Source organism: Hyperolius riggenbachi, chromosome 3 (genome assembly GCF_040937935.1).
Source record: "Hyperolius riggenbachi isolate aHypRig1 chromosome 3, aHypRig1.pri, whole genome shotgun sequence".
Lineage (NCBI taxonomy): Eukaryota > Metazoa > Chordata > Amphibia > Anura > Hyperoliidae > Hyperolius > Hyperolius riggenbachi.
The window spans coordinates 343,909,403-343,935,126 of record NC_090648.1 but is presented as its reverse complement, the minus strand read 5'-3'; the positions used below and the strand labels follow the sequence as shown (position 1 = coordinate 343,935,126).

The window sequence follows — 25,724 nt, the reverse complement described above, 5'->3', positions numbered from 1 at the left end:
CTGTAACTTGGCGCCTTCAAACCTGCACTGCCGCTAGACCGCGTGTAGAAAACGGACGATAGTGCAGAAGTGGAAGATGTGTACCTAACAGCCACGCAGCTTCCTAAGCAATGGAAGAAAGATGTAAAGTTAAAAGCTACTGTAGTAGCTAGTTGTCACCTTATTTAAAATAATAAAGTGCACTCCTCCCTTGAAGGGAGTCCCTTCACTCCACAGCTAAAAGAAAGATGGACCCATTCTCCAGTTCCCCTTTATAAATATTTGAATATTACTGTACTTTAACCTTTTCATTACCAGTAGTGTCTGTCCCCTTAAAGGACCATTATCTTGAAAATTGTAAAATACATGTAAACACATACAAATAAGAAGTATGTTTCTTGCAGAGTAAAATGAGCCATAAATTAATTTCCTCCTATTTTGCAGTCACTTACAGTAGGCAGTATGAATCTGACAGAACTGACAGGTTTTGGACTAGTCTATCTCTTCATGGGGGATTCTCCGCATGGCCTTTATTATTTCTAAAGAAGACAGTCCCAGAAAAAGATTTATATAAAGATGCAGACTGCCCCCTAACTGTTTGGCCACTTTTTTGGCAGTTGGGCAGAGTAAGGCCTAGTGCACACCAGAGCGGTTCTGCTGCGGTTTGCGATCCGCTTGCGGGTGCGGATCCGCTAGGGTAATGTATTTCAATGGGCTGGGGCACACCAGAGCGGGAGGCGTTTTGCAGAAACGCATACTCCCGGGCTGCTGCAGATTTTGGATTGTGGATGCGTTTCTGCCTCAATGTTAAGTATAGGAAAACCGCAAACCGCTCTGAAAAACGGCAGTTCAGAGCGGTTTGCCAGGCGTTTTTGTTACAGTAGCTGTTCAGTAACAGCTTTACTGTAACAATATATGAAATCTACTACACCAAAACCGCTTCACAAAACCGCAAAACGCTAGCTGAAACGCTACAGAAAAATAAGAAAAAGCGTTTCAAAATCTGCTAGCATTTTGCGGATCTGCTAGCGGTTTTTGGTGTGCACCAGGCCTTACTGCAATTCACTAAGGCCTGGTGCACACCAAAAACCGCTAGCAGATCCGCAAAATGCTAGCAGATTTTGAAACGTTTTTTCTTATTTTTCTGCAGCGTTTCAGCTAGCGTTTTGCGGTTTTGTGTAGCGGTTTTGGTGTAGTAGATTTCATGTATTGTTACAGTAAAGCTGTTACTGAACAGCTACTGTAACAAAAAACGCCTGGCAAACCGCTCTGAAGTGCCGTTTTTCAGAGCGGTTTGCGGTTTTCCGATACTTAACATTGAGGCAGAAACGCATCCGCAATCCAAAATCTGCAGCAGCCCGGGAGTATGCGTTTCTGCAAAACGCCTCCCGCTCTGGTGTGCACCAGCCCATTGAAATACATTACCCTAGCGGATCCGCACCCGCAAGCAGATCGCAAACCGCAGCGGAAACGCTCCGGTGTGCACTAGGCCTATGTGACAGCAACATGGGAGAAAAGTAATTAACGTCTCATTTTACTCTAGAAGAAACGTACTTCATATTTGTATGTTTTTACGGTATTTTACATTTTTATGATTTTCGCGATAGTGGTACTTTAAGGAGAAGGAGTATCAGACTACTGTCCAAAAGAGTTTAAAGGATATGTGAGGCAAAAAGCCTTGGGGCAACAGTGGCCAAAGGTCCTAACACCTGAGCAATCACTTACCACTGCTCCGTCAGCTGGTAGTCTAGACTGGTAAAGGCCACATCCAGAGGAACATTTAACTAGTTGGCCCGTGCATGCGCAGTAGCTTAGTGCCACTGCTCTGTCCGTGCTCCCTGTATCATATTGCAGTCGTGAGGACAAGTGGGCAAACCGCCACCGGAGTAAGGCCCAGTGCACACCAAAAACCTCTAGCAGATCTGCAAAATGCTAGAGGTTTTTGAAGCATATTTCAGAGCAATTCTAGGCATGTTGTCTAAACATGCCTAGCGTTTTTTGTAGTGTTTTTGTGTAGCACATTTCAAATATTGTTACAGTAAAACTGTTACTGAACAGCTTCTGTAACATAAACACCAGGAAAACCGCTCTAATCTAGTGTTTTTTCTTAGAGCGGTTTTCCACTTTCCTATACTTTAACATTGAGGCAGAAACGCCTCAGAAATCTAAAAAATGCTGCCGCCCCCGAGTTTGCGTTTGTGGAAAAAACGACCAGCTCTGGTGTGCACCATCCCATTCACTTTCATTAGCCAAGCGGTTTTACCCCTGCAAGCATTTAAAAAAACGCTCCAGAACCGCTCTGGTGTGCACCAGCCCAAATTGATTGCTCAGGTGCCAGGGACTATGGATGGCCACTGTTTACCCCAGGCTTTATATATATATGCCTCATATAGCCTTTCAAGCTCCAGTGTCTTACTAGGTACTGTACAATATTTAATACACAAGTAACAAGGGCACTATAGCTGTTTAACCCACTTCAGGCGCAGTGAAGAGCCTGTAATGTGTAAATTAAACTCTCATTCTATCATCTTGAAACATAAGTTATAATTTCCTGGTCGGTCTGTATCTCCCAAATCCCTCCACTGTGTCTATCAGCTTCTGGCATGTAGCCCCGCCCCACCTGAAAAACCTCCATGGTGTTTTCTCTACACAAGATAGAAAACACCATGGTGTTTTTTCAGCACAGCCGTACCGCCACTATAGGCCACGTTCACAGCTCTGGCTGGTTACAGACAGAGTGGGGTGTATGTGTTGCCCATTCCACGTGCCCTTGTAGATAGTCTTCCCGAATGGCTATGCAAAGCAGCTGAGAGTACACTGGGCATGCTCAGTTCAGAGACATGCCCAGGACACTTCTCCTGAGAGCTGATGCACACAGCAATGTGGTGGTGCGCCAAGCGGACAGAGCATGCACCCTTGAGTTCCCTTTCAAGCTAAGGATGGGGGCTACAGTGGCAGCACCCAGGTGAGGCTGGGCACAATAAGGGGCCACTCAGTGTCTGTGGACCTCACAGATTATGCAGGTTTGCGCGACCTAGTTGTAGGACAGCTGAAGTGCGAAGAATACGGAGGCTGCAAGATTTATTTCCTTTTAAACAATATCAATCACCTGGCAGCCCTGTTGATCTATTTGACCACAGTAGTATCTGAATAACCCAGACACGAGCACGCAGCTAATCTTATCAGATCTGACAATAATGTCAGTAAAACCTCTATCTGCATATGCTTGTTCAGGGTCTATAACGAAAAGTATTAGAGGCAGATGGGCTCCCCCATCCCTCCCCAGTATGGTACCTAGATGTGCCCCACTCAATCACCCCCCACCCCCTCCAGTATAGTGGCTAGATATAGGTGCCTCCAGTATAGCTAGCCAGGTATAGATGTCCCCAGTATAGGTAGCCAAGCATAGGTGCCCCCAGTATAGGTAGCCAGGTAGAGGTGCCCCCAGTATAGGTAGCCAGGTAGAGGTGCCCACAGTATAGGTAGCCAAGCATAGGAGTACCCAGTAGCACCTGCCCACAGTATAGGCAGCCAAGCATAGGAATACCCAGTATATGTAGCTAGGCACAGGAGTACCCAGTACAGGTAGCCAGGCATACAGTACGTGCCCCCAATATAGGTAGCCAGGTGTAGGTGTCTCCAGTATAGGTAGCCAGGCATAGGTGCTCCCAGTATAGAAAGCAAGGAAGGCATAAGTGTCCACAGTATAGGTAGGCAGGCGGGGGACAAAGGGGCGGGCGTATGCTAAGTGGGTAATTACGATACCCACGTTGTCGAGATTCACACGCTGCATGTACTGCAGTTGGCTGATGGTGTAATGGTTAAGGGCTCTGCCTCTGACACAGGAGACCAGGGTTCGAATCTCGGCTCTGCCTGTTCAGTAAGCCAGCACTAATTCAGTAGGAAACCTTTGGCAAGTCTCCCTTACACTGCTACTGCCAATAGAGCGCGCCCTAGTGGCTGCTGCTCTGCTCTGGCGCTTTGAGTCCGCAAGGAGAAAAGCGCAATATAAATGTTATTTGTCTTGTCTTGTCTTGTCTACTTACTTCCTGGTCCCTTGAGTTCCATCCCTGACAGGGGTTTGGTACTATGAGATGGAACGCAGGACCAGGAAGTACATGCGGCGCTGGATTCCGACAACGTATCATGATTACCCACTCGGCTGCTGCCACAACCCCCCCCCCCCCCCCCCAGCAGCTTTGGAGAGGACATACAGATCCCCAGGAGTACATGACCTGTCGTGGCAGCCCCTTCGCCACTGGTTGTCCTTTAAAATTTGCCTCTCCTCAGCTGCAATAGCCAGTTGGCCACCACAGCATACTGAGGCTTGGATTCAAGCTTTATTTACTACAGTAAAGTGTGTTTTTTGCTCATGTACAAGTTGTTGGATTATGATGCAAGGCTGCTCATTATGCAAGTGCCATTGGGCTCCTGGTCTCTTTTATTTCCAGATGATCTGGTTTTCCAGTGCCCACCAGGTATTATTGTCTGACTATAAATAGATTTATTTCATCAGTTTAATTTCACTTCAGGTTTACTTTAAGTCAGCTGCGCAAAAAAAAAAAAAACAACATGTGGGCAAAAGTGAATGGTATGCAAGTGCATATGAGACACTGTAGCGTGAAAGGGCAACATGCTGCCTCTAGTAGGGATGATTGAGATGCAAATATTTCCAAATTCATGTACAATTATGTATATTGTTATGCAACTAGATGCAGCTTGAAAATGGACCAATCAATTTAAACCTGGGTGAGAAGTAATTGGTCATTTTTCAAGCTGCATATACAGTGGAGGAAATAATTATTTGACCCCTCACTGATTTTGTAAGTTTGTCCAATGACAAAAAAATGAAAAGTCTCAGAACAGTATCATTTCAATGGTAGGTTTATTTTAACAGTGGCAGATAGCACATCAAAAGGAAAATCGAAAAAATAACTTTAAATAAAAGATAGCAACTGATTTGCATTTCATTGAGTGAAATAAGTTTTTGAACCCCTACCAACCATTAAGAGTTCTGGCTCCCACAGAGTGGTTAGACACTGCTACTCAATTAGTCACCCTCATTAAGGACACCTGTCTTAACTAGTCACCTGTATTAAGCCCCATCTACACCATGGGACGATTCCCCGCTCGTCCCCGCCAGCGCCGCTTATCTCCCGCACGATTCCCTGCCATTGTCCCCTCGCGGGGAGCGAGGAGGGAATCGGCAGTGCGAAGATCCGTCCTGCCGGATCTTATCAATCGAGCCGCATCAGCGCCTCGATTGATAAGGAGCATCGCGGCCGCATCTACTCGTGTAGATGCGGCTTAAAGAGGAACTGTAACGACAAAACGGCCCCTGGGGGGTACTCACCTCGGGTGGGGGAAGCCTCAGGATCCTAATGAGGCTTCCCACGCTGTCCTGCGTCCCTCAGGGGTCTCGCTGTAGCCCTCCGTACAGCCGTGACGCAATATTTACCTTCCTGGCTCCTGCGCAGGCGCTCTGATGCCTCTCGGCGCCGAAGTAGGCGGAAATACCCGATCGCCGTCGGGTCTGCTCTACTGCGCAGGCGCAAGTTTCCGGCGCCTGCGCAGTAGAGCAGACCCGACGGAGATCGGGTATTTCCGTCTATTTCCGTGCCGAAAGTCGCCACAGCGCCCCCGCTGGAGCCAGCAAAGGTAAATATTGAACTGACAGTCGGCACAGTCGCCGGCTGTTCGGAGGGCTGCGGCGAGACCCCCGTGGGACAGAGGACGGCGTGGGAAGCCTCATTAGGATCCAAGGGCTTCCCCCACCCGAGGTGAGTACCCCCCAGGGGAGGTTTTTGTTGTTACAGAGTCTCTTTAAAAGACACCTGTCCACAGAATCAATCAATCAAGCAGACTCCAAACTCTCCAACATGGGAAAGACCAAAGAGCTGTCCAAGGATGTCAGAGACAAAATTGTAGACCAGCACAAGGCTGGAATGGGCTACAAAACTATTAGCAAGAAGCTGGGAGAGAAGGTGACAACTGTTGGTGCGATTGTTCGAAAATGGAAGGAGCACAAAATGACCATCAATCGACCTCGCTCTGGGGCTCCACGCAAGATCTCACCTCGTGGGGTGTCAATGGTTCTGAGAAAGGTGAAAAAGCATCCTAGAACTACACGGGAGGAGTTAGTGAATGACCTCAAATTAGCAGGGACCACAGTCACCAAGAAAACCATTGGAAACACATTACACCGCAATGGATTAAAATCCTGCAGGGCTCGCAAGGTCCCCCTGCTCAAGAAGGCACATGTGCAGGCCCGTCTGAAGTTTGCCAATGAACACCTGAATGATTCTGTGAGTGGGAGAAGGTGCTGTGGTCTGATGAGACCAAAATAGAGCTCTTTGGCATTAACTCAACTCGCTGTGTTTGGAGGAAGAAAAATGCTGCCTATGACCCCCAAAACACCGTCCCCACCGTCAAGCATGGGGGTGGAAACATTTTGCTTTGGGGGTGTTTTTCTGCTAAGGGCACAGGACAACTTAATCGCATTAACGGGAAAATGGACGGAGCCATGTATCGTGAAATCCTGAACGACAACCTCCTTCCCTCTGCCAGGAAACTGAAAATGGGTCGTGGATGGGTGTTCCAGCACGACAATGACCCAAAACATACAGCAAAGGCAACAAAGGAGTGGCTCAAGAAGAAGCACATTAAGGTCATGGAGTGGCCTAGTCAGTCTCCGGACCTTAATCCAATAGAAAACCTATGGAAGGAGCTCAAGCTCAGAGTTGCACAGAGACAGCCTCGAAACCTTAGGGATTTAGAGATGATCTGCAAAGAGGAGTGGACCAACATTCCTCCTAAAATGTGTGCAAACTTCGTCATCGATTACAAGAAACGTTTGACCTCTGTGCTTGCAAACAAGGGTTTTTCCACTAAGTATTAAGTCTTTTATTGTTAGAGGGTTCAAAAACTTATTTCACTCAATGAAATGCAAATCAGTTGCTATCTTTTATTTAAAGAGAATCTGTATTGTTAAAAATCGCACAAAAGTAAACATACCAGTGCGTTAGGGGACATCTCCTATTACCCTCTGACACAATTTCGCCGCTCCTCGCCGCATTAAAAGTGGTTAAAAACAGTTTTAAAAAGTTTGTGTATAAACAAACAAAATGGCCACCAAAACAGGAAGTAGGTTGATGTACAGTATGTCCACACATAGAAAATACATCCATACACAAGCAGGCTGTATACAGCCTTCCTTTTGAATCTCAAGAGATCATTTGTGTGTTTCTTTCCCCCTGTTCTCATGCACTGAAGTTTCAGGCTGCTTGTTTCTTCCTGCAAACAGCTTTGCCCTTGTCTGTAATTCTTCAGTATGTGAAAGCCCAGCCAGCTCAGAGGACGATTTATCCAGCTTGTAAAAAATAAGAGAGAAGAGAGAAGCTGCTCTAATCCTAAATAACACACAGGCAGTGTGCATACAGGGGCCTGGAAGGGGGAGTTCATAGCAGAACCACAACACTGAAGAACTTGGCAGCCTTCCAGACACAGGCCGACAAGTCTGACGTATCTGGGAAAGATACATTGATTTATTACAGAGACAGTGATAGTATAAAGTGCTGCAGTAAGCCAGAACACATTAGAATAGCTTTTTGAACTTGTAGGATGATAAAAAACAGGATGCAATTTTTGTTACAGAGTCTCTTTATTTATGGTTATTTTTTCGATTTTCCTTTTGATGTGCTATCTGCCACTGTTAAAATTATATTTAGACGCTTTGAGCTATATTTACAGATGTCCCCTTATCTCATCCTTATCCAGCCTAAATTATTGTCTCGTTGATATATACATTGTCCTTAGGGTATGCAGGTGAGACATTGTTCCGCTGGCTCACCTATGTAATGCGTGAATGGGATGAGTGATGCTTAATTTATCAGTTAGAGCCACTGTAGCTTGGAGGTGCAGCAGGATGGACCCACGTGACGCGAGGATAGGAGCTTGCTGTCCACCCGCTCGCTCCGTTGACCCGCACGCGTCACTTCCGGTCTGGACGGGCACTTCCGCCTAGCTCCCATTGGCTCTGAAGGCGGATTTATCTTCGCACTGCTGACACACAGGCACGCCTTCTGATGAAGCCGTGAGAACGGCAAAACATGTAAGGGCCTGCCTGCATGAGACGCCGTCTCCCTCCGTGGACCCCTGATCCACCCAGCTTGCTTGCTACCATTTGGGGGACTTTCCGCAGCACTTGCGGGCGCCACCGAGCGCATCCAACACACCTGGACGGGCATCTAGCACGTGGTTGTGCACTTTCTGGGCTTATCATCACGTCAGTGGACACCATCAGTCACAACACTGCCAGCCCTACGCACACCAGCGTGACAACCAGCTGATTCACCACCTTGCCAGATCTACATCTGCACCTCCGGATACATGCGGAACACAGGAGGGTGAGATACAGGCAACACCCATATGGGGATCATGATTGATCAAATGTGATGCATGTCCTGAAACTACGCTTTCTGCTGCCCACCATACCTTTGCTAGCTTGCTTTTGTTTCTGCTTTGGACTGTGGAGTGCTTTTTTCACTGCAATGTTTTGCGCTGGACTGTCCTTTCCTTAGCAACCAAGTCTTTAACCACGCTTTTACATCCAAACGAGCTCATATCATTACCTGGCCAGTGATGTATGTGAGAGGTGTGTATGGGGTCTATGTGAGGAGATGGCCATCTCATAGCTTTTTTTATTTTTATTTCTAATTTTTATATTATTCTGTGATGGAACTCTAATAAAATTCATACTTTTATAGATTTTTGATACTTTTCTATTCTTTGTATATCACTGATAGCACTTGTGGTATGTTATCCTTCTCCAAATTTGTGTGCACTGTTAAAATAAACCTACCATTGACATGATACTGTTCTGAGACTTTTCATTTCTTTGTCATTGGACAAACTTACAAAATCAGTGAGGGGTCAAATAATTATTTCCTCCACTGTATTTGCAAAACAAAAAAATGGACATAATTCTGCATGAACCTTGGAAATATTTGCATCTCACTGATCATCCCTAATCTCTAGCAGTTACATGGTAATAACAATGTATTGAGTTTTGTTTTTCTTGTTATAGCCAGGCCCCTAATTACAACCAGTTTAATTCTCAGAGGCCAATAAGTCCAGCATGTATTGTACATATTGGTTGTGTGGATAATAAATGTTTTACTTTTAGCCAACCCTGGATTTGGACATATACAGTATAAACAATGGTTTCAGAGTGAATTAGACATCTTACAAGTTTATACAAAACTGGAAGAATACAAATATGTAATAAATACAGTGCAGTAGAGTTTGTTTGCACGCAAGAAAGTTAGTAAGCAAGTCTGCATCTGTACTTAGCATTGAATTATTGTCCATTAGTATACTGCCACCCTGTGGTCATTGTTTTATTGAACTTGTTTTCTGTCCTTTCTCATTATTAGCTTCTGCAAGAGACATGCTGAGAGAATAGGAAAGATTTATTCCTAGGGCATCACTGAACTCCAAGTGTCTGAAGTCACTGGATACAACAGAAAGATGGCTGGAGGCACCCAAAAGTAGTATATAGATATATATTGTCAAGTATAATGATGAGGGTAAGGTATTACCTTCAAGAAGGAAGTTTCCTGGAAAACGAGTATTCACAACAAACCTCAAGGACAACGCGTTTCACAGCATAAGTTGCTTCATCAGGTCAAGTAATGTGCCATAAACTATTCAGTAAAGGTCATTTAGGATCTTTACTGCATAGTTTATGGCACGCTACGTGACCTGATGAAACAACTTATGCAGCAAAACGCTTTGTCCTTTGTGCATAATAAACTTGACTTTTTTTGTGAATACCTTGTTTTTTTTTTTTTTTAAAAACTTACCTCTTAAAAGAGTCATCAACATTTTTCCCCTAACCCCCAATCTACTTACCTGGGGCTTCCTCCAGCTCCTTGCAGCTATGTCCCACACCGCAGCTCCACGCTCAGCCACTGGCCCGGGATCCCTTCTGGTGCAGAGGACCACTTCGAGGCTGTCCTTAATGCACCTGCGTGAAGTGCCGCTGTCAATCAAGTCCACATTGTCTGAACTGTGCAGGCGCAGTATAATCCGGATAATGTGGACTTGATTGACAGCGGCACTTCACGCAGGTGCAGTAGAGGACGGCCTGGTGAGACACTGTCCTCTTTTGCACAGTAGCATGAAGAGGCTCATGCAAGGCTTTTCCCTCTGTTTATGAGCGGCTTCATAGTACGCAGGCATGGACCGTACAAGCACTTGTGCTCATACACAGATTTAATACATGAGGGCAGAAGTACTGATAAGGTGGAGTGTGCAAAATGACCGCATTGTGCAAATCTAGCCACATCTAGAGCTTCATGAGAAAGATCTCGAAGATTATAATGATGTGAGGAGGAAAAAGAAATGGTCTGTGGGTCAAATTCGCAGCTGATCTGTGTGTGGGCTCCTGGGCAGACTCTAGAAGTAAGTAATGAAATAAATATTATGTATGAAAATGTATATGTTTAGTTGAGAGCAGTTAAAGACACCCTAAAGAAAACAAGACAGATACTCTCCTGAGAAGAGAGAAGCCTCTGGATCCCATAGAGGCTTCCTGGTTCTCTCTACCGTGTCCTTTTTCTGCTAGCGTAGTCCCCTCGGTGAAATTGTATTCAGACCTCCTCGGGCAGCTTTTAGAAATACTTGTGCCTTTGAGTATATTTGAAGACAAGTGGATCCGTACTGCGCATCTCTGAAAGATGTGTCCATCTCTGAAAGAACTAAGGGATGCGAGTTCATCTGCAGTCTTCCAAGGAGTCCCAAAGGTGGCAATTTTGAGCTGGGGACAGCGGGAGAACGTGGAGATTGCGAGAGGTTCATGAAGGCTCCATAGTATAAAAAGCCTACCCGCTTCTTTGGGACTATGCCACGATGAGTTAACATAAAAATATTGCAGATTGTGGCAGGAAACCAACATCCTCCTTTTTAATATTAGCATTTATCACTGTCCGCATTGGTGTGTATAGGATTAATATTATCAGCTGCAGAGGGCAAGGACCATGGATGGAACAAGATTCTCCAACAACAAAAGCAGAGAGCACAGAGTTTGCCCAATTGTCCACCCCCCCACTTGTGTAGCCCCCTTCCCCAGTATAGGTAGCCAGATGTGCATCCAGTATTAGGCAGGTAGCCCCCTTCCCCAGTATAGGTAGCCAGATGAGCATCCAGTTTTAGCTTTTTTTTTTTTTTTTTTTTTTTTTTTTTAAGTAGGGGTAAAAAAATATCCATTTCCCCATCTGGAGTTTAATCCCAAGGCGACAGTTTCTACAAATATAAATACATATACCGTAAACTTAAAATGCACAGTATGCTCCTCCCCTATTACGTATACAAGGCAGCTAAAATACAGAGTGGGTTTATATGGAGCAGACAAAGACACCCGTTATATTCAAAAATAGAATCACTTTACTTGTATCACATCAGGAATCTTTTCACATAAATTTCTTCAGACTTCATACAACATGAAGGGTAGCAATTAACATAAGCAGATATTGAAAAATAGCATTTCACGGCTAGAGGTCACTTCCTCAGAGGCATACAATTTGATGCATACAATTTGTTCCAGGCCACACAACGTCCCACATATCTGTAATGCCACGTGAAAACTGTTCTGCAGGCAGAGCACGTACTTCCTCAATCCTGAGGTGCGGTCAATTTCTAAAAAATGCAGAAGTTGCCACCATAGGTTCTGATATCAGTCTAAAAATCCGTAGTCCGCATCAACAACCACCATTAGTACCAGAAAAACAAATCTCTTGTAATTGAAGTAGTGGCCACCACGCCTAGCAGGCATTACAAGGAGAATAGGCTTTCCATCTACTGCACCCATACAATTAGGAAAGTTATGCTTATTCCCGAAAGTATTGGCGATTTCTTTGAACTTGGCCTGATCCAGAAATGGAATGTACTCCACATGTAGTCTGTTCCAAATCACCCAGCATGTGCTTAGAGCAATTTATTGAATAGTAGTAACATGCATTCAGAATTCATAATGTAGAGCGATGTAGCCATGTCCAGTAGCCAGGAATCTGGAAAAAACAATGCCATTAGCCTCATTGTAGATTTAAGAAAAAAAAATGTTTAATCTTGTCAGTTGCAGATATAAAGAAAAGATGGCTCTCCAGCAGAGATAATTTCCAATGTGAGCTGGAAAATGAGAAAATAGAATCAAGAAACAATGCTGGTGACTCTAAAAAAGAACTAAGTACACATTCACAGCAATGTTGGAATTTCAACGTCCACTGCAATAGGACAGACAGGGGCGTAGCTAGAAATGACTGGGCCCCATAGCAAAAAAAAAATTATGCCCCCCCCCCCCCACCTTCCAACCCCACAGACCTCGGACCTCCCACCCAAACATTTTGTGGGGAAATCTGATTTCCCCACAAAACGCAACCAGATTGTCGGCAGATTTCCACACAATATGCAACCAGATTGTCGGCAGATTTCCACACAATATGCAACCAGATTGTTGGCAAAATTTCCCCACAAAACGCAACCAGATTGTCGGCAGATTTCCACACAATATGCAACCAGATTGTCGGCAGATTTCCACACAATATGCAACCAGATTGTTGGCAGATTTCCCCACAAAACGCAGCCAGATTGTCGGCAGATTTCCACACAATATGCAACCAGATTGTCGGCAGATTTCCCCACAAAATGCAACCAGATTGTTGACAGATTTACCCAAAATTTGCAACCAGATTGGCAGCAGATTTCCCCCAAAAAATGCAACCAAATTGGCAGCAGATTTCCCAAAAAAATGCAACCAGATTGGCATCAGATTTCCCAAAAAAATGCAACCAGATTGTCGGCAGATTTTCCTACAAAATGCAACCAGATTGTCTGCAGATTTCCCCATAAAATGCAATCAGATTATCGCCAGATTTCCCGAAAAAATGCAATCAGATTGTGGCAAAATTTCACCAACAAAATGCAATCAGATTGTCGCCAGATTTCCCCACAAAATGCAGTATATGTAGCCAGGTCTATAGTGGGATAACATTAATTACCTGGAGGGAGGGTGGTTGGGCAGGCTGGCACGCTTTTTGCAGCGCAGGCACTGCACTGGGTAGGCAGTTAGGTAGCTGGGTGGGAGGGTAGGCAGTTAGGTAGCCAGGTAGGCAGATAGGTAGCTAGGTGGCAGGGTAGGCAGATAGGTAGCTATGTGGCAGGGCAGGCAGATAAGTAGATGGGTAGGCAGTTAGGTAGAAGGGTAGGCAGATAGGTAGCTGGGTGGCAGGGTAGGCAGTTAGGTAGCTGTGTGACAGGGTAGGCAGATAGCTAGCTGTGTGGCAGGGTAGGCAATTAGGTAGCTGGGTGGAAGGGTAGGCAGATAGGTCGCTGGGTGGAAGGGTAGGCAGATAGGTCGCTGGGTGGAAGGGTGGGCAGTTAGGTAGCTGGGTGGGCAGTTAGGTAGCTGGGTGGGCAGTTAGGTAGCTGGGTGGGCAGTTAGGTAGCTGGGTGGGCAGTTAGGTAGCTGGGTGGGCAGTTAGGTAGCTGGGTGGGCAGTTAGGTAGCTGGGTGGGCAGTTAGGTAGCCTCGGTTAGGCAGCCGGGTGGGCGGTTAGGCGGCTCTGGTTAGGCAGCTTTGGGCAGTTAGGCAGCTGGGTGGTCGGTTAGGGCTGGGTGGGTCGGTTAGGCAGCGGGGTGGGTGGCTGGGTGGGCGGTTAGGCAGCTGGGTGGGTTGCTGGGTGGGCGGTTAGGCAGCTGGATGGGTGGGTAGGTGGGTGGGTGGGTGGTTAGGCAGCTGGATGGGTGGGTGGGTGATTAGGCAGGTGGGTGGGTGGATAATTAGGCAGCTGGGTGGGTGGGTAATTAGGCAGCTGGGTGGGTGGGCTTTGTGCTGGTAATTAGGCAGCTGGGTGGGTGGGTGGATAATTAGGCAGCTGATGGCTGGGTGGGTAATTAGGCAGCTGGGTGGGTGGGCTTTGTGCTGGTAATTAGGCAGCTGGGTGGGTGGGTAGGTGGGTGGGTGGGTGGTTAGGCAGCTGGATGGGTAGGTGGGTGGTTAGGCAGCTGGATGGGTGGGTGATTAGGCAGGTGGGTGGGTGGATAATTAGGCAGCTGGGTGGGTGGATAATTAGGCAGCTGATGGCTGGGTGGGTAATTAGGCAGCTGGGTGGGTGGGCTTTGTGCTGGTAATTAGGCAGCTGGGTGGGTGGGTGGATAATTAGGCAGCTGATGGCTGGGTGGGTAATTAGGCAGCTGGGTGGGTGGGCTTTGTGCTGGTAATTAGGCAGCTGGGTGGGTGGGTAATTAGGCAGCTGGGTTGGAGGGTAATTAGGCAACTGGGTGGGTGGGTAATTAGGCAAGTGGGTGGGTGGGTAATTAGGCAGCTGGGTGGGTGGGTAATTAGGCAGCTGGGTGGGTAATTAGGCAGCTGGGTGGGTAATTAGGCAACTGGGTGTGTAATTGGGTGGGTGGGTAATTAGGCAGCTGGGTGGGTGCTGGTAAGTAGTCAGCTGGGTGGGTGGGTAATTAGGCGGGTGGGTGGGTAATTAGGCAGCTGGGTGGGTTAGGCAGCTGGGTGGGTAATTAGGCGGCTGGTTGGGTGGCTAATTAGGCAGCTGGGTGGGTGGCTAGTGGGGTAGGGGCCCGACTCCTATCCCCCCTGCCTCACCTGGGGTCCGGAGTCCCCCCTCCTTTTACGAGCGGCGGCGGGAAGTGCGGCATATTCAGCAGGCTCCGGCGGGGTAATCAGCCGCTAGAGGTCCAGCTGCCTCCAGGCTACGGTGTCTCCTCTGTATGCCGCGCGCAATAAACCAGGAAGCAGTGCGCGTGGCATACAGAGGAGACAGTAGCCCGGAGGCAGCTGGACCTCTAGCGGCTGATTACCCCCGCCGGAGCCTGCTGAATATGCCGCACCTCCCGCCGCCGCTCGTAAAAGGAGGGGGGGGGGCCGCCAAGATGAGGGAGGGGGGCGGGGGCCCGGCACAGCACGGCAGTATAATAAAAAAATTAAAAAAATAAAAAAGTACTCTCAGGCAGCTGCGGGCCCCCTGTGACTTAGGGCTGCCGCGGGGCCCCGTAGCACCGCTATGGCTGCTCTCCCCATTGCTACGCCACTGAGGACAGAAGATAGTCTATCAGAGGGAGATAATTCAAAAGTTCATTTCACAGCTGAAAATGAACAATCATGTCAAGCAACTGCAAGTTCCCCCGGATTTACCATTAGAACATAGGGGTAAAGTTTAATTAAAAAAAAAAAAAAGAGGGGAATAGAACCAAGATCTTCTGACATTGATCCAAAAATTTGTAACTATACTACCACTCGGAAAAATTATCCAAAAACACTGACATACCACTGCTATATTTTTCATTCAAACCCGACATGTCAGACCTCATTACAAAAATAAACACATACTTAGCTGAGCTTCAGTAGTGGATAAATGACAACTAGCTTAAAGAGGAGCTGTTAGGTATAGGGTCTCAGAGAAAATAAACACATATATCAGTAGCTAAAGATTGGCTGTACTTACATTACATATGCATTTCACTGTCCACGTTTGGATTTCACAGAATTTGTATATAGTATATGCAGAGATAGATGCTCCTGACAGCTCATGGCAGGCTCCATGTTTGTGAAGCCAAATGTGTCGTCATGTCCTGCCTGCTTCTGATCACAGATAAGCTCGTTCTTGAACAACACGGTGTGCAGTGAATATTAATGAGCCATGTGGATAGGAACAATAGCTGACTCCTGCAGTGAAACTCTGCCCCGAGATTTATCAGTGTTTCGCGCTGGACTGAATAGAAGCTCCTGTACCGTCTCATTAGCAGCCGAGGGGAGGGCCCCAGAATGCTTTGCAGTTTAGCTGCGGCTTGCGTCTTTATGGGTCTATAACAGACTTTAAGATAAGCACACATCAAAGGTAACTGAAATGTTTATCTTCACTAATGGCTTTTGAGCTTCCTTCTAAACTGTTTAACACAGGAGAATAGAGGTTTAAATTAGCTTCTGCAGCCTGACAGTTACTCTTTAAACTAAATGCAGACAAAACTGAGGTTCTTGTCATTGGAGGTCAGCGCCCAGCAGCAAAGCAGCTCCAGACACAGTCATCATCACCACTCAGATCTTATTTCCTCCAAAACTGTGCACAGCTTGGGTTTACTGATTGATGGGGAATTAAACTTCAGGAATCAAATTTCAGCTGGTGTGAAACATTCCATCTTTCACCTAGGGAATATTGCAAAAATCAAGCACCTCATTCCATCAGAGGATCTTCTAACCCTAGTTCATGCCGTCATGGCTGGACTATTGCAAAGCCCTCTTTGCAGGCCTTCCAAATAAAGACCTACACCACCTGCAGCTAGTACAGAATGTTGCCACAAGACTTAACAAGCCAGCCCCGCCATTGCCACATAACACCAATCCTTTGGTCACAACACTGGCTACCAGTAAAATCCTTTTCAAAATTGATGTGCTAACAATCAAATCTCTACATGACCTAGGTCCTGGACCCCTGAAGGGTTTGTTGTAACTGCTTCACACCTCCCACAACCTCAGATCAAAAGGATCCAATAACGCGACCACCACCAAAGTCCAATTAAAAACTTTTGGAGCCAGAGCTTTCTGTTATGCTGCCCAAACCCTTTGGAATGTCTTGCCAAACTTAATCAAGACAGCTCCAATCCTGGACACGTTTAAATTAAACTGAAAAGCCACCTGTTTAGTCTGGCATTTATGATCACACAACTGTTTCCCCTGTACACATCACTATGTACTGATCTGAGACAAGCTTATGCGCTTTGGGTTCTTAGGGAGGAAAGTTCTTCATAAATGCATGGATATTCTTCACTTGTGCATGTGCAGTTCCCACTTGGATGCCGCTCTGGCTGCATTCCTGTCACCTTTGTAATCGCGCTGCATGCAAGCTCACAACACTATCCGCAATGCACATGATGGCCAGAGTGGCATCCAAGCGCAAATTGCCCAAGTGATGAATATCCAGTTCAGAGATCGCCGACTCATCCGGGACTGATTGCTGGTAAACAAAGGAAGTGATTTTGGTGCGGATACCACACTGGATGTATGCATATACTCTTTGTATGCATAACAATGGTTATGTCTTCCTGAATAAAACAATTTAATACAGAGATTTCTAATGAAAATTGCTTATCTTTCTATTGGATTATACATTTACCGTATATCTGTGTGAGCTTTGGCAGAATAACCATTTGCATCAGAAAACAATCCCACAGGAAGTGCGTCCTAACTCTGTCACTCTAGCAGATGGTGGTAGAAGCCATGTTCACTAGATCTCGAACATGCACCATCACTAGGTAATCTCAGCATCACACATATATAGTGAGCATGGCTTATGCCATGGAAAATAATTACATCATTATCACAACAACCTAGTTGACTCATTGTTGAACATAAGCCATTTACTTACTGTGAAGTTATCACTAAACACTCTGTAGTGTGATGCTTTTTGCATAATGTGGTAGCCTTCATCTTCAACTCATCATCCATCTTTATCAGTAGTATATCAAAGCTATGAGATAAAAATGTTGATTTATTACCACCACTGTTACTTTTTACAATATTTTGATTTCAATTATTACATTCAATTATGGCACAAAGTTTTGTTTACTTCATATTTTGAAAAAAACTTTTGTATTTTCAATTATATGTTGAAGTGTTTAAATTACTGTATAATTAACTATGAAAGGCTGTTTATTAAAAAAAAAAAAAATGCATGAAAAATGCACTTTTGAAAAAAAAAAATATTTCTAATTTAAAAAAAAAAATTAACAAGATTAATGACACAGTATAACCTTGAATACTTTCTTCATACAGTAGAATCCCCTTATAGCAAATTCAAGGGACCCGGACAAGAAGTCTACTAGATCAGCAGTTTACTATATTAGAATTGGCAATATATTCATATAGACATATGAACAGGACCTGGGGACTGAGTTTACTATAGCCAGAGGTTTACTAGAAGATTGTACTGTATTGCATTTTGACAAATCAACAAATGTTATCCGGTAATTTATTTCTACTTATATACACCTACTGCTGTCTCAAAGTTTTCTTCCCTTGGTACCAAATTACAGTGCAATATCAAAGTTCTGGAGAGGCACACCTTCCCATAAGTGATTAGGGTCATAGCCAGGATGCAAAAGCATATATCAGTCCAGCATACGAAAATCCAAGTTCGGCTAGCACACCAATGTCAATTTTCAGGACATTTATTCCTTATTGTATGCGCAACATACAATTGTTTCGGGGCCACGGAGGGTCCCCTTAATCAGATAAAGTGCAGAAATAAATATCCTGAAAATTGACATTGGTGTGCTAGCCAAACTTGGATTTTCTTTTGGTACCAAATTATGGTACTTACTTTCATAGAGATATAGAACAGTTTGGATATTTCTATATTGATGGACACTATTGGGAAAGGATAGAAATGACATACATTAATTTTTTTAGCGGAAATTTAAAAAAAAAGTGTACCTGAGGTGGATTTAAACAAAAAAAAAAAAAAAAAACAAAAAAAAAGTTAGCTACGTACTTAAAGTGAGTATCAAGCAAGATTAAAAAAAAAAAAAAACAGATATTCACCTAAGAGAGGGAAGGAGATGGGTCAGAGACTGCTCTCTCTGTCACTACCTGAGGCTTCAGAAGTCTTCGGGAGCCTGAGTGCTCCTGAAGACGGGCCGCTCTGTACTGCGTAAGCACGCATACTCGCAGTACGGATCGGCCTGTCTTCGGGAGCACTCGGGCTCCTGATGATTTCAAAAGCCTCGGCAGTGGCAAAGAGAGCAGTCTATGAGCAGTCGGTCGAAGACTGCTAACGGGACAGCCAGCGCAGAAACGACGGGACCAGGAGAGGAACGGGAAGGCTCTATAAGACTCAGAGCCTCCCCAAAAAAGTGTACCTGCAGTGAAAAAAAAAAAATGTATATGTACCTGGGGCTTCCTCCAGCCCCCTTCAGGCCGCTGGCTCTCTTACTGTCTGCCTTGATCGTCCTGGGAAATTTTCAGTCAGCTTGAGTTGATGCATGTGCAGTCTGGCCACACGCCCCCATCATGCTCCAGTCACTGGGAGCATTATGTGCCTGCACAGTAGTACCGTGCAGGAGGTTATCGGTGACAGAAGCACGCTGGGGGCTGTTCATGGAGCCTTCAGGAATTACCTGGTCGGCTAGCGGAGGATCAAGGCGGCCTGGGAGGATGGCAAGGGAGCCATCGTCCTGACTCCTGAAGGGGCTGAAGGAAGTCCCAGGTATATATATTCTTCTCAGATTTGCTTTAAAAAAAGAGGATCTGTAACTTAAAACATTCCCCTGGGGGTACGCACCTCGGTAGGGGGAAATCTCTGGATCCTATCGAGGCTTCCCCCGTCCTCCTGTGTCCCATGGCGGTCTCGCTGCCGTCCAATGAACAGCAGGCATGTAAATATCTACCTTCCCGGCTGCAGCGCAGGCACAGTAGCGACTCTCCGCTCGGAAATAGCCAATCTCTGTCGGCTCCGCTCTACTGCGCAGGCGCAAGTCTCCTGCTCCTGTGCAGTAGAGCTGACCTGACAGAATTCAGCTATTCCTGCCTATTTCCGAGCGTAGAGCCGGAACAGCTCCCCTGCTGGAACAGGGAAAGGTAAATATTGCACAGCCTGACAAATAGTCGGCTGTGCATTTAGTGGGCTGCAGCGAGACCGCCGTGGGACACAGAAAGACGGAGGAAGCCTCGACAGGATCCAGAGGCTTCCCCCTACTGAGCTGAGTACCCCCTGGGGGAACTTTTTTTCATTACAGAGAATAGGGAAGAGTCTCTTTCCTCCAAACGTTTTCCACATGCTTCAGGAGACCACCGTTGCTGTGTGTGAACACCCAGAAGAGCTTGTCGGATATGTGATTGTGACCATGCTTCCTGACATGTACAAGCGTGGCTGTAACTGTGCCTGCCCATGTAAGCCAAAGCTGCTTGTACCTGAGCGGCACTGTAATACTGCGCAGACGCAGCTATACTAGCATAGATACAGTACAGATGTGCTCATGCACAAAGGGGTGCAAGGCTGAAATCTAAAAGGGGGTACCAGGAAGTGGTGGTGGTCTCCAGGACATGGGAAACCTCTAGATCCAGAGGCTTTCCTCTTCATAAGTATCTGGCTAACTGTCTCGAGTTCTCTTTAAGATGGTTAAAAATAATAAAAACTAAAAGGAAAAAAAAAAAAAAAAACAACACCCCCCCCCCCCCCAAAAAAAAAAATTACACTACTTTGTTCTTACTTGTTAATGCTCATCCGGGTAGAACTGAAGAATTTGTCCAGATGCCTTCATAAGTCCCGATATAGGGTCCAAAATTGACCTATGCCAGACCTTTCTTGAAGCACGGGGTGCACCCCAAATTATCTTTTTTCTGCCTGTGTCTCAGCAGCAATGCCATTATTAGCAAGAAGGTCACTTCAGTTATCATTGCTCTCTACTAACGCACAACCTGATAGCTTAAACTCATTGCTATTTAAATAAGCTGTTTCATTTTGTCTTAACCCATCAAATTCTAAATTGGGGGGGGGGGGGGGGGAACATTTACCTTTAGCCGATAGCATACAAATTGCAAACAAAAATACCAAATGCAGAAAAATCCCATCAAATCGCATGCCCTAAAATGGGGAAAAAAATCGCAACCGCACAGCGACTACATTTTGCAATTTCTAGTGCAAAAGGGCCCTATGGTCTCACTAGCCCAACAAGCTCACCAAAAGAAGTAACCTGGTTAAAGTGTACCAGAGCTCAGGGTATTAGAAAGATTTATACATACCTGCAGCTTCCTCCAGCCCCATAAGCTCCGATCGCTCCCACTCCGCCATCCTCAGTCTTCTGCAGTAATGGAACCGGGTCCCCGCACTTCTGTCGGTTGGAGCCAGTCTAGTGTAAGAGAAGTGCGCCCTCTACCTATCTCGCCAGCAGCTGCTGCAGAGATACGCAAAGAGTGCACTTCTCCTGCGTAGAGTGGCTGCGACTGACGGAAGTGCGGGGGGACCCGGTACCGTCACTGTAGAAGACTGAGGACAGCGGAGTGGGAGCGATCTGAGCTTATGGGGCTGGAGGAAGCTGCAGGTATGTATAAATCTTTTAATACCCTGCACTCTGAGTCCCTTTAAGTTAAATAAAGCAATGAAACAAACCCTTACTATAGCATTGAACCTTCAAAGGATGCATCCAAACTCACATACTCTGCAACCTCTGCTGTCTGTGGTACCTACAAAGCCACCAAAGGGAGACCTGATCCTTATTATTCTTCTCCTCGCACCCATTGTACTGCTTATGAAGGTGCAAACCTTAAAGAGACTACAAAGGGAAAATAAAGAAATTCGCTGGATCCCCTTGTAATCCAATGTGAGGCCAGAAACCCACTAGAAGCGATTTTCTGAGCGTTTTGCGATTTGAAAACTCTTGCTAATGTAATGCTATGGATGTGATCCCACTTGAGCGATGTGATTTTATTAAAATCCCGCATAGCATTGCATTAGCAAGAGATTTTTCAAATCGCTAGCGATTAGAAATCGCTCCTAGTGGGTTTCTGGCCTTATGAGGACTTTCCGGGTTTTTTCTTTCAACTCACCATCTGTGCCCTGTGTATGCCGGCTTCCGCCGCATAGCTCTGCCCCATTACAGACGAGTATTGTGGCACTCGCTATTTTGGATAGAGATAGTGCCATGGCATGTCTGCAAGGTGGCAGGGCATGGAGGAGAATTTTAAAGAAAAAGACCCATAGAGTTAGAACAAGTGGATCCAACAAATGTCTAATTTTCACTTTATAGTATCTTTAACCTCAACACTATCCCACAACAGCAAGAGATACACTGTCTCAATCTCACTTATAAACAAGAAATGGTCAAATATTACATACTTCCTCCTTTAAACATTTCCTTCAGTGATCACTTCCTAATTCATGGATTTAACGGGAATTAGTGCTTAGAAACACTCCCTGAGCATTTCAAAGTGTTTAAACAAACTCTAGGAATCCCCAGGAATAAACGTAAGGAAACGCTAGTCTGCTGTAGACAGTGGTAACAAGGCGTTAAATGCAATACAATTAACTGTGCAAGTGAAAGAGCCCCTGTGGGCATAGCATTAAAAATATATGTATACAAAATATACTCTATAGCCACATAGCAAACAAATAGATTTGTCTGCGTGTCTTAAATGAGTTGTCAGGGAAATTTGAATAAAATAAATGCTACTTACCGGGGGCTTCCTCCAGCCTCAAGCTCCCAGGACCTCCCTCGCCGCAGCTCTGCCCGCAGCCGTTTGCCGGAGCTCCGACCCAGTCCCCGGCGATGGCGTCAGAGCGACCTGGAGGTCGCTCTGTACTGCGCCATCAGCGCTGTCAATCACCGCCACGTGGGCCGGAGCGGACAGCGCAGGCGCAGAACTACAGCGCCTGTTTTGTACTTCTTGGACAGCACACCTATCTTGCTTCAACGGCTGTGCCAGGTCTAGCCTGTATGGCTGATACAGACTTAATGCAAGCAAAAAAGTAAAAATGACCAGCACTTGCCAATTCTTAAAAAGCAGGGTATTTATTCACAAAAAGAGTGAACAAAAAATAGCCATGACATCTGGACTCCCAGAATGTAACTATAGCTCTTGATAGTAGATATAGCTCTTAGCTGCTCTCATGCTACTGTTTGCAGCTAAGAGCTATATCCACTATCAAGAGCTATAGTTACATTCTGGGAGTCCAGATGTCATGGCTATTTTTTGTTCACTCTTTTTGTGAATAAATACCCTGCTTTTTAAGAATTGGCAAGTGCTGGTCATTTTTACTTTTTTGAACTACAGCGCCTGCGCAGTCCGCTCCGGCCCACGTGGCGGTGATTGACAGCGCCGATCGCACAGGCGCAGTACAGAGCAACCTCCAGGTCGCTCTGACGTCATCGCCGGGGACCGGGTCGGAGCTCCGGCAAACGGCTGCGGGCAGAGCTGCGGCGAGGGAGGTCCTGGGAGCTTGGGGCTGGAGGAAGCCCCCGGTAAGTAGCGTTTATTTTATAGAAAATGTCCCTGATAACTCCTTTAAAGGGAACCTGAGATGGGACCACAAAAAAAAAACAAAAAACATACATACCTGGGGCTCAGTATCGACAGAGCTGGTAAAACGGAGGAAATCCACTTGCTGGCCAAGCAGCAGAAATCATGTGTTATCACGGTTCCCGAACCGTTCGCCGGCGAACTCCTCATTTGTACTACTTCCGGGTCGTTATGACATGGAATAGTACGGCTGCGCTGGCCCGGCGGTGCGTGTCCTAGATCGCGCTCCTGTTGCCGGGCACTTTCTGCGCATGTGTGTGACGTCATAAGTGACATCACGCTCATGCGCAGAGAGTGCCCGGCAACGGGAGCGCGATCAAATACGCGCACCGCCGGGCCAGCGCAGCCGTACTACTCCGGGTCATAGCGACCCGGAAGTAGTACTGCCCCCATAGAGATTCGCCTGCGAACAGTTCGGGCCATCTCTAGTTATCACTTCCAATAGAAACCTGTAGCAAGTCTTGACTGTGAGCAACAACACCTGATTACTGCTGCTTGGCCAGCAAGTGGAATTCCTCAGCTTTACCAGCTCCCAGTCAGACACTGCTGGGGCTTCCTCCAGCCCATTGCAGCCTGACTCCCACGCTGTCCTCTTCTAACTCTGTTCGCCCACAATTGACCCAGAAAAGTCCTCTGCTTCAGGGCCAACTGTGTGCGCTCCCACCACATTCACGTTGCTGGGAGTGTTCTGCTGGCAGGCACAGAACACTCCTGACGACGGGAGAAAGACGGGGGAGCGCGCCTGCGCCGACTGGAGGATTTCCAGGGCCAGTTGTGGGCTAACAGGTTGTCAGAAGAGGATGCCATGGGAGCGATCAGGCTGGAGGGGGCTGGAGGAAGCCCCAGGTATGTATTTTTTTTATTGTGGCCCCATCTCAGGTACACTTAAACAGGATATGTAGGTGTAGAAAAATACAATTAATTAAAAAAAAAAAATTAACTAAAGAGTAGGTTAAATAGAATGTATTCAAAAATGGTAAATCATGGATAGAGATAATAAATAAATATTTATAAACTAAGCTAAGGCATGGTCAAGAAACGTGGAAACTATGGAAAAAAAATCTGAACCAAAAAAAAAAAAAAAAATCTAAATTAATTACATCTCATTGAGCATCCTCACATCCTCAGCGCAGGGGGGGCATTTTAGAAACGAATTACTCTTCGCAAGGGTAGAGAGCAGCAACCTGGGACCAGAAATTATACATAACTTGGGAACGCTCGTTAAACTGCTGCCTCCACATGAACTCTTGTAAGTAATCGGCATACCGCTCATTATCAGCACTATTCAGTCCATGGGCTCTCTTCAGTCGGTTTTTGAAGCGACACCACGGGCTCTCGATATGGGCGCCTGTTTTGGGGTTGACAAAATTCATTGAATGATTTACTGTCAAGTCATGATACCCTTCAGGCAACGTCTCAATCCCTCCATCCGCCGCCCATAAGTCTGAACTAATAGTCGAGCCCGGTTTGACATACTGCTCAATAATAGGCAACAGAGTGTTTACGTTACATGAATCCACTAATTTTAAAAAACCCAGATTGGAACCACGTTCAATTCCACCAAACATCCATTGGCTTGTCACTCTTCTAATGTGTTTTCGATGGGAGACACTGGCCTTCTCTATCTCCACAATGACACCAGGACCTCCAATCTGCCTAGGGCTTGTTAAAAAAAACTGGGCAAAAACATCCCTAATCCATTGGGTCCACTGCACAGCTGCCTGGTGAGAGAGGCCTACTTCATACTCTATCTGTGCCAGGGTACCCATCTCATGTAAGTAAAGGTAGCACAAATAAAATACTTTTTTGGGGCCTAAGTGACTGCCCTCAAAGAAAGTGTCTGCATAAAAACCGATTCGAATTTTGCTGCCGCCTTCTCGGCAGGGACGTCGATTGCAAGTCCACTTCCGACCGGTGTGAACATCACCATAAATGCGCATGCTATTATTGCCGCACCTTTGGCAAGTTCTCCGTTTGTGAAGAAGGCCTAGGACTTTTAGCCACTCTTCAAAATCATCATCACTTTGTTCTAGCCAATCAAACAGCTGAAACAAAGTGATATCTCTCAAAACATCCATGTTTCAAAACTAAAAAAAAAAAAAAAGAAAAAAAATATAAATCAAATTTGGGATCAGATTTTCAATGAACCTATACAGTATTAAAATGTATTTTCCGCTGAAGAAAATAAAAATTTTTACACTGGGTGATCTCTGACATCCAGCAGGGCTTGGTATATAATCCCTTAGATGACAGAGCAGTGCTGACACTGTACAGATGTGTCAGTAGTCTTCAGGTTAGCAAAACGTCTGTTGCTAAGGAGGGGGGCATTGGAGAACAATATGTTTGGGTGTCAGGGATCGCTAAAGATCTGACATGCCAGATTTTAGCAGATATTGTGCAGCCACTGTATACACGCTAGTTTAACCAACGATTCTTGGCTGAGGCAGTCTTTATGGTATACTACAGCAAAGATCAAACCAGTATGTGTACGTAGCTTTAGGCAAAGGATGTCAAATGTCTACAGCCTCCCATCAGCAGCTGGAGGCGTTTTAGCTACTTAAGCGTTGCACCCGTAGATGGCTGCAGCGGAGAATGGAACTCCAGTCGGCTTAATTAAGGTAATTATAGAATTACACAAACAATTTCAGAGTGGAAAC

The 25,724-nt window shown here is 45.9% G+C and overlaps 1 protein-coding gene across 1 annotated transcript in view; it reads right to left on the bottom strand.

Annotated features, from left to right (window-relative positions):
• The window catches only part of TCP11L2 (t-complex 11 like 2), a 64,993-nt gene extending 44,155 nt beyond the window's left edge, over positions 1-20,838 (bottom strand). The window contains exons 1-2 of the mRNA XM_068276982.1: positions 20,262-20,838; positions 17,420-17,521 (exon numbers count right to left, since the gene is read on the bottom strand). The gene's annotated coding sequence lies outside the window, so the exon portion shown is untranslated. The remainder of the gene's footprint in view (positions 1-17,419; positions 17,522-20,261) is intronic.
• Positions 20,839-25,724: the final 4,886 nt, after the last annotated feature.